The 17,225-nt window shown below is 37.2% G+C and overlaps 1 long non-coding RNA gene across 1 annotated transcript; it reads right to left on the reverse strand.

Annotated features, from left to right (window-relative positions):
• Nucleotides 1-2,453: 2,453 nt before the first annotated feature.
• Nucleotides 2,454-4,123, reverse strand: LOC148760934 (uncharacterized). The gene is made up of 3 exons (XR_016028175.1): nt 4,023-4,123; nt 3,292-3,371; nt 2,454-2,652 (listed from the first exon to the last, which is right to left on the reverse strand). It is a non-coding gene; the product is annotated as an uncharacterized LOC148760934 (long non-coding RNA).
• Between the last annotated feature and the right edge of the window lie 13,102 nt (nt 4,124-17,225).

The raw sequence follows: 17,225 nt of genomic DNA on the forward strand, positions 1-17,225 counted from the left end.
ACTAAAAATCATTCTTTATTTTAGTTAATCACAATATCAACCCCACATATGTGTATATGCTTTATAATCCCATTTATGCATCCAAGATCTATCTTGATTTAATCATCGCATACGATGCAGTATCATAATTCCTCAGAGTCATCCCTTTGTCCTTAATCATCTTTCGTGCCTCTATATTGCTTTGTATCCTTCTTGTATTTCGACATCAATTTATTGCTTAAGATTTAAGTTCATTTGAACTTTGTATACCTCAAGTATTTTTGAGTTCTAATTTCCACAATATAGTAAGAAATTCTTACAACCATATTCCATATGAACTCATTTACTATATTATTCTTGAAACCTTTATTTACACGTCCATCACTTGGTATTTACATCCCCTATCACTATTTTACACCTTCGTCTAACTTTTCACTCACTTTCTCTAGATCGGACTCGTGCTTCATCTTCCGTTACAGCGAAAACTCTTGTTGAAGAACGAGTCAATGGCCTCAAAGGTGGTTGTGCTGGGGTGTTGCTACCCATTTCAGATCGTACAGTTACCCCCTGCCTCGGGTGTACTCCAGAGGAATCTCTCCTCTGCATATTCGTATGAGTTAGTGGGGATGGAGCAGCTACTGTAGCCCGTCCTAACTGTGGGCAGTCACTCCTAATGTGGCCCGGCTGGTCACAATGAAAGCATCTTATGCCCCAACACTCCCCAACATGATATCTCCCACATTTTGCGCATTTATTTAAACCTCCAAAACTCTTCTCGGAAGTACTACTCATCCCAGACCTGTTAAATCTCGGAGGTCTCTGCTGTAACTGTGAAAGTGGGGGTCGAGGAGATATCACCGGAACAGAAATAGTACTCTCAGAAGCAAATGTGTCCTTACCTCTTTTGGGCAGTTGACTAGAGGATACATTCGGGTTTCTCCTCTTTGCAAACTCAGCTCGCATTCTCCGATTTTCATTCGTGAGTTTTTCGGCCCTTAAAGCCATCTGTACAACTTCTTTATGAGGCTCCCGGCCTGTCACAGTCATCCTCTCTCTGATCTCGTTACGGAGCCCTTCTTCAAAATAACTAGCTTGATCTTGCTCAGACTTCACCAGGTCTGGCACATATGACATCAGCTCGTTAAAACGAGCCTCGTACTCTTCTATGGTTAAATTCCCTTGTTGTAAACTTAGGAATTCTCTCTTCTTCTCTTTTTGATGAAAGTAGGTGTAGTATTGACCGTCGAATTCTTGTAGGAAGTCTATCCAAGTCAACGAAGTAATGGAACGTGATTTTACCGAGCTCCACCATGTACGAGCCCTCTTCTCTAGTAATCTTGTGGCCACCATTAACTTCATATCATCATCCAATTTCATATCCACAAATGTCTCCGTTACCTGAGTAATCCAATCTTTAGCTGCAGTTGCATCCAAATCACCAACAAAAGAAGTGCAACCCAGCTGCCTAGCTTCCTTAAGCTTTTTGGAAATGGAGACATCTGGCACTGGTGGTGGAACAAGAGGTGGTGGTGGTGGCACTGGAGATACTGCTGGGGGAACAGTATGAGGGACTCGACTAGCTTGAGCTTGGCCCATAATGACATTAAGAAAAGCTGCTAATGCCTGGACTACCTCAGGAGACATGTCAGGAACACCAGGAGTAGCAGTAGGTGGTGGAGGAGGTGGAGGAATCTCAGTAGGCTCAACAGCAGGTGCTGCTCGAAAACTAGGTGCAGCAGACTCCCCTTCCACGGGATCTGGCTGACTAAGTCTAGCACGGCCTCTTCCCCTCCCTACTGACCTATAGAGAGGTGGACGCCCACGTCGAGGAGGCATGGTACTCTACAATAAGAAATGGAATAGACTTAGATGACTTTAAATTCTATATGCAACTAACTCGATATAACCTAACTTAACTTGACTTACTTAACTTAACTTAACTTGGGCCACGCAGTGTCAGTGTGGATTTCTTAAAACACCTTTAAAATCAAAAACTTTGAAATTCAAAGCTTTAAAATCAAAATCTTTGATCTTTAAACCATGCTCTGATACCAATCTAATTGTCACGACCCGGAACTCCCATCGGACCCGTGACAACCGCCGCGACGTCCCGATAAGCACTCATTACCCCGAATGCCGATCGAAACCCCGCAAGGCTTAGCATCAACTTCCGCATCTCCCCGGTGAGCGATAGTTATTAAATCTCGCATTTCAAGAAATCATAAGTTGTTTCCAACTCAAAACAATAAAAATATTATTTTCTAGCTCACTGGGGCATTTTCGTCATTTTTTTTTTGAAATTTCGAAATCCGAAAAAATGTAATATGTAAGTGGAAACACATATTTCATGATTTAAATTAAATTTTGAAGTCTAAAACATTCGTTTAAAGTAAAATTATAGCTATTTGAATATAATAAAAACATTAAATAAAATATTCTATTTTCTTAAAACACAATATTTTCAAAGTCTTCCTAAAATAACTTTTGTAGCGTAAGAGTAAAATAAATTTATTCATATAGTAATAAAGATAATTAAAGTATGAAATTTCGTTTACAGTGACACGTGGGCCCCCAACTAACCAAGAAAGTGTAGAGCTACGAACCCTTACTTCCTATGATGCAACTTCGAGATTAATTCTCGTCTTAATCAACTATCAACAAACTGTCCTGAGCCTGAAAAATGGATAGGAAGAGGGGTGAGATTAAATAATCCCAGTGAGTAAACAATTACCATCAAAAGCATCTAAAGCTGAGTAGATGGAGGCAATATAAAAACGTTATATCTCAATAATGTTCATAACACAAAATTCGTTTCAATCTATACCAAATAATTTCTTTTCATCAAAATTTCCCCGACTTATGAAATTTTTTAAACTTGGCCCTGCCAATATCATTCTCGCGGGTACCTTCGTCAAGGTATCCCACTGAGACCGCCAAGGCTGTTCAATGACCCATACCCATAAAAATTCCAGTAGCATAATATGGCGAATAAAATGTAATCCAGTCTACCGAGACCAATCGAAAATTGTTCATATATTTCATGCCAACCCCAAAAATTTAGCCATCATGCTACCATAGTGTCATAAGCCCCAATTTCAATAACATATAAAATCAAAAATTTCAACACAGTCTCCATATACTCAATTTTTCCAAAACAATATTTGATTTCAAAACCAGTATAAATCTCATTTTTATTAAAAAAACATTTTAATTGGAAAACATAATATTTTATAATTTAAATTCACCATTCAATAAAAGCATCAAACAAGTATAATTACTCTAGATATTTAAGACGATAAATTGTCCACTCACAGTTCTAGGAGTCGATGTACTCCTAATCCCAGTCTTCAAGCACAATTTTGGTACTTTTACCAGTGTAATTTGCTCACCACCTATCCACAATGTACAATACATAATTCACCACATCAATGCTTGACCATTATAAAATCAATTCAGGCTCGGTATATATGCATGATATGACATGCAACTTATCCGACTACCGCTTAAATGCGGTGCTGACTTAATTCGGTCTATTACCCGATTAAATTACTAACGCGTCCAATTTAATCTCAAATTAATTTTTTTCAGTTTCTATACCTCAATTGCACCCAAATTGACTTAATGTCCCTCGGTGTGGTGCAAATTATCAGTCCTGATAGCAAATTACGAAAATACCCCTAATGGGTAAAAATTCATATTTTTGCTCCAAAAATTTCCATTATTTTTCTAGACTCATAATTCATCATTATTCATCATAATTCCTCAAATAAACATCAAGATCATCAGCCAATATTCCCCTAGAAAATTCAGCCAATAATGGTAATGGAGGAAAATAAATTCTTTTCTTGTTGTTTTGTTCCTAAATATGCTAAACTAACTTAAAACACTAACATAACTTAAAATCAAATTAATCTAACAAGTTTCTCTCTCCTAACCCATTTTTCCAGAATTGAATTCATCCTCAAATCACATGATTCAACCATGAAAAATGATGGGAAATGCATGGGAAAGGTAAAGCACAAGTCAAAATCAAGAAATTTTACCTTTGGTCACTTGTTTCCTTGAATTTTCACCAATTTTTCCTTGAATTTCTCCCCCTAGGTTTTTGTTTTTCTTTTCCCCTTTGTTTTCTTGCTATGGCCGGCCATAATGAAGAGAAAATGGTGGTGTGGGCTGATTTTTATACTTAAATAATATAATAATCTAAACTTGCCACATGTCACTACATTATTGGTCCATTTTTTAAATTCTTATCTTTCAAGCTTTAAATCTCCACCACACATTATTCCTTAAAACATCCATAACTTAGATAAAATTCTCAAACTTATCCAAAGTCTTGGTGAAGTAATTTTTGATATTTACACTTTTGCCCCCGTAAAAATCAAAAATTACATTTTTGCACCAAAAACTGAAAAATTACCCATAGACATATTTTTTATCCCTTATACTCATATCATTCCCCAATTTGTCAAATGTGATCTAAATTCTCTCAAAATCTCAAATTTTGTCCGCAGATGGAAAAATTACAATTTTACCCCTATGTAGTGAAAATTTCAATTTGACTCCGAATTGATCCTCGAACTCCTAATTACCATTTTGAGTCATCCCTGAACTGTGAAACTCTTAATTTCACCTTAAAATTCCTATTTGAACTAGTTCGAGGCTTAATCGACTTAATGATACCATTATGGGCAATATCGTCTTTTAACGATTTCTCGAACTTCCTAAATATACAAACATTCTATCGAGCATGTGAATGATATTATAATTATTTTACAAAGCAGGGTTTGACAACACTACCCCCCTTAAAATAAAATTTTGTCCTCAAAATTTCACTTATTAACTCAAAGAAAAGGCGGGGTATTATCTTTTATTCGATGTTGAACTTCTCCTGTTATCTCCTTTATAGGGAATCTTAATTCACTAAAAATCATTCTTTATTTTAGTTAATCACAATATCAACCCCACATATGTGTATATGCTTTATAATCCCATTTATGCATCCAAGATCTATCTTGATTTAATCATCGCATACGATGCAGTATCATAATTCCTCAGAGTCATCCCTTTGTCCTTAATAATCTTTCGTGCCTCTATATTGCTTTGTATCCTTCTTGTATTTCGACATCAATTTATTGCTTAAGATTTAAGTTCATTTGAACTTTGTATACCTCAAGTATTTTTGAGTTCTAATTTCCACAATATAGTAAGAAATTCTTACAACCATATTCCATATGAACTCATTTACTATATTATTCTTGAAACCTTTATTTACACGTCCATCACTTGGTATTTACATCCCCTATCACTATTTTACACCTTCGTCTAACTTTTCACTCACTTTCTCTAGATCGGACTCGTGCTTCATCTTCCGTTACAGCGAAAACTCTTGTTGAAGAACGAGTCAATGGCCTCAAAGGTGGTTGTGCTGGGGTGTTGCTACCCATTTCAGATCGTACAGTTACCCCCTGCCTCGGGTGTACTCCAGAGGAATCTCTCCTCTGCATATTCGTATGAGTTAGTGGGGATGGAGCAGCTACTGTAGCCCGTCCTAACTGTGGGCAGTCACTCCTAATGTGGCCCGGCTGGTCACAATGAAAGCATCTTATGCCCCAACACTCCCCAACATGATATCTCCCACATTTTGCGCATTTATTTAAACCTCCAAAACTCTTCTCGGAAGTACTACTCATCCCAGACCTGTTAAATCTCGGAGGTCTCTGCTGTAACTGTGAAAGTGGGGGTCGAGGAGATATCACCGGAACAGAAATAGTACTCTCAGAAGCAAATGTGTCCTTACCTCTTTTGGGCAGTTGACTAGAGGATACATTCGGGTTTCTCCTCTTTGCAAACTCAGCTCGCATTCTCCGATTTTCATTCGTGAGTTTTTCGGCCCTTAAAGCCATCTGTACAACTTCTTTATGAGGCTCCCGGCCTGTCACAGTCATCCTCTCTCTGATCTCGTTACGGAGCCCTTCTTCAAAATAACTAGCTTGATCTTGCTCAGACTTCACCAGGTCTGGCACATATGACATCAGCTCGTTAAAACGAGCCTCGTACTCTTCTATGGTTAAATTCCCTTGTTGTAAACTTAGGAATTCTCTCTTCTTCTCTTTTTGATGAAAGTAGGTGTAGTATTGACCGTCGAATTCTTGTAGGAAGTCTATCCAAGTCAACGAAGTAATGGAACGTGATTTTACCGAGCTCCACCATGTACGAGCCCTCTTCTCTAGTAATCTTGTGGCCACCATTAACTTCATATCATCATCCAATTTCATATCCACAAATGTCTCCGTTACCTGAGTAATCCAATCTTTAGCTGCAGTTGCATCCAAATCACCAACAAAAGAAGTGCAACCCAGCTGCCTAGCTTCCTTAAGCTTTTTGGAAATGGAGACATCTGGCACTGGTGGTGGAACAAGAGGTGGTGGTGGTGGCACTGGAGATACTGCTGGGGGAACAGTATGAGGGACTCGACTAGCTTGAGCTTGGCCCATAATGACATTAAGAAAAGCTGCTAATGCCTGGACTACCTCAGGAGACATGTCAGGAACACCAGGAGTAGCAGTAGGTGGTGGAGGAGGTGGAGGAATCTCAGTAGGCTCAACAGCAGGTGCTGCTCGAAAACTAGGTGCAGCAGACTCCCCTTCCACGGGATCTGGCTGACTAAGTCTAGCACGGCCTCTTCCCCTCCCTACTGACCTATAGAGAGGTGGACGCCCACGTCGAGGAGGCATGGTACTCTACAATAAGAAATGGAATAGACTTAGATGACTTTAAATTCTATATGCAACTAACTCGATATAACCTAACTTAACTTGACTTACTTAACTTAACTTAACTTGGGCCACGCAGTGTCAGTGTGGATTTCTTAAAACACCTTTAAAATCAAAAACTTTGAAATTCAAAGCTTTAAAATCAAAATCTTTGATCTTTAAACCATGCTCTGATACCAATCTAATTGTCACGACCCGGAACTCCCATCGGGCCCGTGACAACCGCCGCGACGTCCCGATAAGCACTCATTACCCCGAATGCCGATCGAAACCCCGCAAGGCTTAGCATCAACTTCCGCATCTCCCCGGTGAGCGATAGTTATTAAATCTCGCATTTCAAGAAATCATAAGTTGTTTCCAACTCAAAACAATAAAAATATTATTTTCTAGCTCACTGGGGCATTTTCGTCATTTTTTTTTTGAAATTTCGAAATCCGAAAAAATGTAATATGTAAGTGGAAACACATATTTCATGATTTAAATTAAATTTTGAAGTCTAAAACATTCGTTTAAAGTAAAATTATAGCTATTTGAATATAATAAAAACATTAAATAAAATATTCTATTTTCTTAAAACACAATATTTTCAAAGTCTTCCTAAAATAACTTTTGTAGCGTAAGAGTAAAATAAATTTATTCATATAGTAATAAAGATAATTAAAGTATGAAATTTCGTTTACAGTGACACGTGGGCCCCCAACTAACCAAGAAAGTGTAGAGCTACGAACCCTTACTTCCTATGATGCAACTTCGAGATTAATTCTCGTCTTAATCAACTATCAACAAACTGTCCTGAGCCTGAAAAATGGATAGGAAGAGGGGTGAGATTAAATAATCCCAGTGAGTAAACAATTACCATCAAAAGCATCTAAAGCTGAGTAGATGGAGGCAATATAAAAACGTTATATCTCAATAATGTTCATAACACAAAATTCGTTTAAATCTATACCAAATAATTTCTTTTCATCAAAATTTCCCCGACTTATGAAATTTTTTAAACTTGGCCCTGCCAATATCATTCTCGCGGGTACCTTCGTCAAGGTATCCCACTGAGACCGCCAAGGCTGTTCAATGACCCATACCCATAAAAATTCCAGTAGCATAATATGGCGAATAAAATGTAATCCAGTCTACCGAGACCAATCGAAAATTGTTCATATATTTCATGCCAACCCCAAAAATTTAGCCATCATGCTACCATAGTGTCATAAGCCCCAATTTCAATAACATATAAAATCAAAAATTTCAACACAGTCTCCATATACTCAATTTTTCCAAAACAATATTTGATTTCAAAACCAGTATAAATCTCATTTTTATTAAAAAAACATTTTAATTGGAAAACATAATATTTTATAATTTAAATTCACCATTCAATAAAAGCATCAAACAAGTATAATTACTCTAGATATTTAAGACGATAAATTGTCCACTCACAGTTCTAGGAGTCGATGTACTCCTAATCCCAGTCTTCAAGCACAATTTTGGTACTTTTACCAGTGTAATTTGCTCACCACCTATCCACAATGTACAATACATAATTCACCACATCAATGCTTGACCATTATAAAATCAATTCAGGCTCGGTATATATGCATGATATGACATGCAACTTATCCGACTACCGCTTAAATGCGGTGCTGACTTAATTCGGTCTATTACCCGATTAAATTACTAACGCGTCCAATTTAATCTCAAATTAATTTTTTTCAGTTTCTATACCTCAATTGCACCCAAATTGACTTAATGTCCCTCGGTGTGGTGCAAATTATCAGTCCTGATAGCAAATTACGAAAATACCCCTAATGGGTAAAAATTCATATTTTTGCTCCAAAAATTTCCATTATTTTTCTAGACTCATAATTCATCATTATTCATCATAATTCCTCAAATAAACATCAAGATCATCAGCCAATATTCCCCTAGAAAATTCAGCCAATAATGGTAATGGAGGAAAATAAATTCTTTTCTTGTTGTTTTGTTCCTAAATATGCTAAACTAACTTAAAACACTAACATAACTTAAAATCAAATTAATCTAACAAGTTTCTCTCTCCTAACCCATTTTTCCAGAATTGAATTCATCCTCAAATCACATGATTCAACCATGAAAAATGATGGGAAATGCATGGGAAAGGTAAAGCACAAGTCAAAATCAAGAAATTTTACCTTTGGTCACTTGTTTCCTTGAATTTTCACCAATTTTTCCTTGAATTTCTCCCCCTAGGTTTTTGTTTTTCTTTTCCCCTTTGTTTTCTTGCTATGGCCGGCCATAATGAAGAGAAAATGGTGGTGTGGGCTGATTTTTATACTTAAATAATATAATAATCTAAACTTGCCACATGTCACTACATTATTGGTCCATTTTTTAAATTCTTATCTTTCAAGCTTTAAATCTCCACCACACATTATTCCTTAAAACATCCATAACTTAGATAAAATTCTCAAACTTATCCAAAGTCTTGGTGAAGTAATTTTTGATATTTACACTTTTGCCCCCGTAAAAATCAAAAATTACATTTTTGCACCAAAAACTGAAAAATTACCCATAGACATATTTTTTATCCCTTATACTCATATCATTCCCCAATTTGTCAAATGTGATCTAAATTCTCTCAAAATCTCAAATTTTGTCCGCAGATGGAAAAATTACAATTTTACCCCTATGTAGTGAAAATTTCAATTTGACTCCGAATTGATCCTCGAACTCCTAATTACCATTTTGAGTCATCCCTGAACTGTGAAACTCTTAATTTCACCTTAAAATTCCTATTTGAACTAGTTCGAGGCTTAATCGACTTAATGATACCATTATGGGCAATATCGTCTTTTAACGATTTCTCGAACTTCCTAAATATACAAACATTCTATCGAGCATGTGAATGATATTATAATTATTTTACAAAGCAGGGTTTGACAACACTACCCCCCTTAAAATAAAATTTTGTCCTCAAAATTTCACTTATTAACTCAAAGAAAAGGCGGGGTATTATCTTTTATTCGATGTTGAACTTCTCCTGTTATCTCCTTTATAGGGAATCTTAATTCACTAAAAATCATTCTTTATTTTAGTTAATCACAATATCAACCCCACATATGTGTATATGCTTTATAATCCCATTTATGCATCCAAGATCTATCTTGATTTAATCATCGCATACGATGCAGTATCATAATTCCTCAGAGTCATCCCTTTGTCCTTAATCATCTTTCGTGCCTCTATATTGCTTTGTATCCTTCTTGTATTTCGACATCAATTTATTGCTTAAGATTTAAGTTCATTTGAACTTTGTATACCTCAAGTATTTTTGAGTTCTAATTTCCACAATATAGTAAGAAATTCTTACAACCATATTCCATATGAACTCATTTACTATATTATTCTTGAAACCTTTATTTACACGTCCATCACTTGGTATTTACATCCCCTATCACTATTTTACACCTTCGTCTAACTTTTCACTCACTTTCTCTAGATCGGACTCGTGCTTCATCTTCCGTTACAGCGAAAACTCTTGTTGAAGAACGAGTCAATGGCCTCAAAGGTGGTTGTGCTGGGGTGTTGCTACCCATTTCAGATCGTACAGTTACCCCCTGCCTCGGGTGTACTCCAGAGGAATCTCTCCTCTGCATATTCGTATGAGTTAGTGGGGATGGAGCAGCTACTGTAGCCCGTCCTAACTGTGGGCAGTCACTCCTAATGTGGCCCGGCTGGTCACAATGAAAGCATCTTATGCCCCAACACTCCCCAACATGATATCTCCCACATTTTGCGCATTTATTTAAACCTCCAAAACTCTTCTCGGAAGTACTACTCATCCCAGACCTGTTAAATCTCGGAGGTCTCTGCTGTAACTGTGAAAGTGGGGGTCGAGGAGATATCACCGGAACAGAAATAGTACTCTCAGAAGCAAATGTGTCCTTACCTCTTTTGGGCAGTTGACTAGAGGATACATTCGGGTTTCTCCTCTTTGCAAACTCAGCTCGCATTCTCCGATTTTCATTCGTGAGTTTTTCGGCCCTTAAAGCCATCTGTACAACTTCTTTATGAGGCTCCCGGCCTGTCACAGTCATCCTCTCTCTGATCTCGTTACGGAGCCCTTCTTCAAAATAACTAGCTTGATCTTGCTCAGACTTCACCAGGTCTGGCACATATGACATCAGCTCGTTAAAACGAGCCTCGTACTCTTCTATGGTTAAATTCCCTTGTTGTAAACTTAGGAATTCTCTCTTCTTCTCTTTTTGATGAAAGTAGGTGTAGTATTGACCGTCGAATTCTTGTAGGAAGTCTATCCAAGTCAACGAAGTAATGGAACGTGATTTTACCGAGCTCCACCATGTACGAGCCCTCTTCTCTAGTAATCTTGTGGCCACCATTAACTTCATATCATCATCCAATTTCATATCCACAAATGTCTCCGTTACCTGAGTAATCCAATCTTTAGCTGCAGTTGCATCCAAATCACCAACAAAAGAAGTGCAACCCAGCTGCCTAGCTTCCTTAAGCTTTTTGGAAATGGAGACATCTGGCACTGGTGGTGGAACAAGAGGTGGTGGTGGTGGCACTGGAGATACTGCTGGGGGAACAGTATGAGGGACTCGACTAGCTTGAGCTTGGCCCATAATGACATTAAGAAAAGCTGCTAATGCCTGGACTACCTCAGGAGACATGTCAGGAACACCAGGAGTAGCAGTAGGTGGTGGAGGAGGTGGAGGAATCTCAGTAGGCTCAACAGCAGGTGCTGCTCGAAAACTAGGTGCAGCAGACTCCCCTTCCACGGGATCTGGCTGACTAAGTCTAGCACGGCCTCTTCCCCTCCCTACTGACCTATAGAGAGGTGGACGCCCACGTCGAGGAGGCATGGTACTCTACAATAAGAAATGGAATAGACTTAGATGACTTTAAATTCTATATGCAACTAACTCGATATAACCTAACTTAACTTGACTTACTTAACTTAACTTAACTTGGGCCACGCAGTGTCAGTGTGGATTTCTTAAAACACCTTTAAAATCAAAAACTTTGAAATTCAAAGCTTTAAAATCAAAATCTTTGATCTTTAAACCATGCTCTGATACCAATCTAATTGTCACGACCCGGAACTCCCATCGGGCCCGTGACAACCGCCGCGACGTCCCGATAAGCACTCATTACCCCGAATGCCGATCGAAACCCCGCAAGGCTTAGCATCAACTTCCGCATCTCCCCGGTGAGCGATAGTTATTAAATCTCGCATTTCAAGAAATCATAAGTTGTTTCCAACTCAAAACAATAAAAATATTATTTTCTAGCTCACTGGGGCATTTTCGTCATTTTTTTTTTGAAATTTCGAAATCCGAAAAAATGTAATATGTAAGTGGAAACACATATTTCATGATTTAAATTAAATTTTGAAGTCTAAAACATTCGTTTAAAGTAAAATTATAGCTATTTGAATATAATAAAAACATTAAATAAAATATTCTATTTTCTTAAAACACAATATTTTCAAAGTCTTCCTAAAATAACTTTTGTAGCGTAAGAGTAAAATAAATTTATTCATATAGTAATAAAGATAATTAAAGTATGAAATTTCGTTTACAGTGACACGTGGGCCCCCAACTAACCAAGAAAGTGTAGAGCTACGAACCCTTACTTCCTATGATGCAACTTCGAGATTAATTCTCGTCTTAATCAACTATCAACAAACTGTCCTGAGCCTGAAAAATGGATAGGAAGAGGGGTGAGATTAAATAATCCCAGTGAGTAAACAATTACCATCAAAAGCATCTAAAGCTGAGTAGATGGAGGCAATATAAAAACGTTATATCTCAATAATGTTCATAACACAAAATTCGTTTCAATCTATACCAAATAATTTCTTTTCATCAAAATTTCCCCGACTTATGAAATTTTTTAAACTTGGCCCTGCCAATATCATTCTCGCGGGTACCTTCGTCAAGGTATCCCACTGAGACCGCCAAGGCTGTTCAATGACCCATACCCATAAAAATTCCAGTAGCATAATATGGCGAATAAAATGTAATCCAGTCTACCGAGACCAATCGAAAATTGTTCATATATTTCATGCCAACCCCAAAAATTTAGCCATCATGCTACCATAGTGTCATAAGCCCCAATTTCAATAACATATAAAATCAAAAATTTCAACACAGTCTCCATATACTCAATTTTTCCAAAACAATATTTGATTTCAAAACCAGTATAAATCTCATTTTTATTAAAAAAACATTTTAATTGGAAAACATAATATTTTATAATTTAAATTCACCATTCAATAAAAGCATCAAACAAGTATAATTACTCTAGATATTTAAGACGATAAATTGTCCACTCACAGTTCTAGGAGTCGATGTACTCCTAATCCCAGTCTTCAAGCACAATTTTGGTACTTTTACCAGTGTAATTTGCTCACCACCTATCCACAATGTACAATACATAATTCACCACATCAATGCTTGACCATTATAAAATCAATTCAGGCTCGGTATATATGCATGATATGACATGCAACTTATCCGACTACCGCTTAAATGCGGTGCTGACTTAATTCGGTCTATTACCCGATTAAATTACTAACGCGTCCAATTTAATCTCAAATTAATTTTTTTCAGTTTCTATACCTCAATTGCACCCAAATTGACTTAATGTCCCTCGGTGTGGTGCAAATTATCAGTCCTGATAGCAAATTACGAAAATACCCCTAATGGGTAAAAATTCATATTTTTGCTCCAAAAATTTCCATTATTTTTCTAGACTCATAATTCATCATTATTCATCATAATTCCTCAAATAAACATCAAGATCATCAGCCAATATTCCCCTAGAAAATTCAGCCAATAATGGTAATGGAGGAAAATAAATTCTTTTCTTGTTGTTTTGTTCCTAAATATGCTAAACTAACTTAAAACACTAACATAACTTAAAATCAAATTAATCTAACAAGTTTCTCTCTCCTAACCCATTTTTCCAGAATTGAATTCATCCTCAAATCACATGATTCAACCATGAAAAATGATGGGAAATGCATGGGAAAGGTAAAGCACAAGTCAAAATCAAGAAATTTTACCTTTGGTCACTTGTTTCCTTGAATTTTCACCAATTTTTCCTTGAATTTCTCCCCCTAGGTTTTTGTTTTTCTTTTCCCCTTTGTTTTCTTGCTATGGCCGGCCATAATGAAGAGAAAATGGTGGTGTGGGCTGATTTTTATACTTAAATAATATAATAATCTAAACTTGCCACATGTCACTACATTATTGGTCCATTTTTTAAATTCTTATCTTTCAAGCTTTAAATCTCCACCACACATTATTCCTTAAAACATCCATAACTTAGATAAAATTCTCAAACTTATCCAAAGTCTTGGTGAAGTAATTTTTGATATTTACACTTTTGCCCCCGTAAAAATCAAAAATTACATTTTTGCACCAAAAACTGAAAAATTACCCATAGACATATTTTTTATCCCTTATACTCATATCATTCCCCAATTTGTCAAATGTGATCTAAATTCTCTCAAAATCTCAAATTTTGTCCGCAGATGGAAAAATTACAATTTTACCCCTATGTAGTGAAAATTTCAATTTGACTCCGAATTGATCCTCGAACTCCTAATTACCATTTTGAGTCATCCCTGAACTGTGAAACTCTTAATTTCACCTTAAAATTCCTATTTGAACTAGTTCGAGGCTTAATCGACTTAATGATACCATTATGGGCAATATCGTCTTTTAACGATTTCTCGAACTTCCTAAATATACAAACATTCTATCGAGCATGTGAATGATATTATAATTATTTTACAAAGCAGGGTTTGACAACACTACCCCCCTTAAAATAAAATTTTGTCCTCAAAATTTCACTTATTAACTCAAAGAAAAGGCGGGGTATTATCTTTTATTCGATGTTGAACTTCTCCTGTTATCTCCTTTATAGGGAATCTTAATTCACTAAAAATCATTCTTTATTTTAGTTAATCACAATATCAACCCCACATATGTGTATATGCTTTATAATCCCATTTATGCATCCAAGATCTATCTTGATTTAATCATCGCATACGATGCAGTATCATAATTCCTCAGAGTCATCCCTTTGTCCTTAATCATCTTTCGTGCCTCTATATTGCTTTGTATCCTTCTTGTATTTCGACATCAATTTATTGCTTAAGATTTAAGTTCATTTGAACTTTGTATACCTCAAGTATTTTTGAGTTCTAATTTCCACAATATAGTAAGAAATTCTTACAACCATATTCCATATGAACTCATTTACTATATTATTCTTGAAACCTTTATTTACACGTCCATCACTTGGTATTTACATCCCCTATCACTATTTTACACCTTCGTCTAACTTTTCACTCACTTTCTCTAGATCGGACTCGTGCTTCATCTTCCGTTACAGCGAAAACTCTTGTTGAAGAACGAGTCAATGGCCTCAAAGGTGGTTGTGCTGGGGTGTTGCTACCCATTTCAGATCGTACAGTTACCCCCTGCCTCGGGTGTACTCCAGAGGAATCTCTCCTCTGCATATTCGTATGAGTTAGTGGGGATGGAGCAGCTACTGTAGCCCGTCCTAACTGTGGGCAGTCACTCCTAATGTGGCCCGGCTGGTCACAATGAAAGCATCTTATGCCCCAACACTCCCCAACATGATATCTCCCACATTTTGCGCATTTATTTAAACCTCCAAAACTCTTCTCGGAAGTACTACTCATTCCAGACCTGTTAAATCTCGGAGGTCTCTGCTGTAACTGTGAAAGTGGGGGTCGAGGAGATATCACCGGAACAGAAATAGTACTCTCAGAAGCAAATGTGTCCTTACCTCTTTTGGGCAGTTGACTAGAGGATACATTCGGGTTTCTCCTCTTTGCAAACTCAGCTCGCATTCTCCGATTTTCATTCGTGAGTTTTTCGGCCCTTAAAGCCATCTGTACAACTTCTTTATGAGGCTCCCGGCCTGTCACAGTCATCCTCTCTCTGATCTCGTTACGGAGCCCTTCTTCAAAATAACTAGCTTGATCTTGCTCAGACTTCACCAGGTCTGGCACATATGACATCAGCTCGTTAAAACGAGCCTCGTACTCTTCTATGGTTAAATTCCCTTGTTGTAAACTTAGGAATTCTCTCTTCTTCTCTTTTTGATGAAAGTAGGTGTAGTATTGACCGTCGAATTCTTGTAGGAAGTCTATCCAAGTCAACGAAGTAATGGAACGTGATTTTACCGAGCTCCACCATGTACGAGCCCTCTTCTCTAGTAATCTTGTGGCCACCATTAACTTCATATCATCATCCAATTTCATATCCACAAATGTCTCCGTTACCTGAGTAATCCAATCTTTAGCTGCAGTTGCATCCAAATCACCAACAAAAGAAGTGCAACCCAGCTGCCTAGCTTCCTTAAGCTTTTTGGAAATGGAGACATCTGGCACTGGTGGTGGAACAAGAGGTGGTGGTGGTGGCACTGGAGATACTGCTGGGGGAACAGTATGAGGGACTCGACTAGCTTGAGCTTGGCCCATAATGACATTAAGAAAAGCTGCTAATGCCTGGACTACCTCAGGAGACATGTCAGGAACACCAGGAGTAGCAGTAGGTGGTGGAGGAGGTGGAGGAATCTCAGTAGGCTCAACAGCAGGTGCTGCTCGAAAACTAGGTGCAGCAGACTCCCCTTCCACGGGATCTGGCTGACTAAGTCTAGCACGGCCTCTTCCCCTCCCTACTGACCTATAGAGAGGTGGACGCCCACGTCGAGGAGGCATGGTACTCTACAATAAGAAATGGAATAGACTTAGATGACTTTAAATTCTATATGCAACTAACTCGATATAACCTAACTTAACTTGACTTACTTAACTTAACTTAACTTGGGCCACGCAGTGTCAGTGTGGATTTCTTAAAACACCTTTAAAATCAAAAACTTTGAAATTCAAAGCTTTAAAATCAAAATCTTTGATCTTTAAACCATGCTCTGATACCAATCTAATTGTCACGACCCGGAACTCCCATCGGGCCCGTGACAACCGCCGCGACGTCCCGATAAGCACTCATTACCCCGAATGCCGATCGAAACCCCGCAAGGCTTAGCATCAACTTCCGCATCTCCCCGGTGAGCGATAGTTATTAAATCTCGCATTTCAAGAAATCATAAGTTGTTTCCAACTCAAAACAATAAAAATATTATTTTCTAGCTCACTGGGGCATTTTCGTCATTTTTTTTTTGAAATTTCGAAATCCGAAAAAATGTAATATGTAAGTGGAAACACATATTTCATGATTTAAATTAAATTTTGAAGTCTAAAACATTCGTTTAAAGTAAAATTATAGCTATTTGAATATAATAAAAACATTAAATAAAATATTCTATTTTCTTAAAACACAATATTTTCAAAGTCTTCCTAAAATAACTTTTGTAGCGTAAGAGTAAAATAAATTTATTCATATAGTAATAAAGATAATTAAAGTATGA

Source organism: Theobroma cacao, chromosome 9 (assembly GCF_053813885.1).
Source record: "Theobroma cacao isolate CCN51 chromosome 9, ASM5381388v1, whole genome shotgun sequence".
Lineage (NCBI taxonomy): Eukaryota > Viridiplantae > Streptophyta > Magnoliopsida > Malvales > Malvaceae > Theobroma > Theobroma cacao.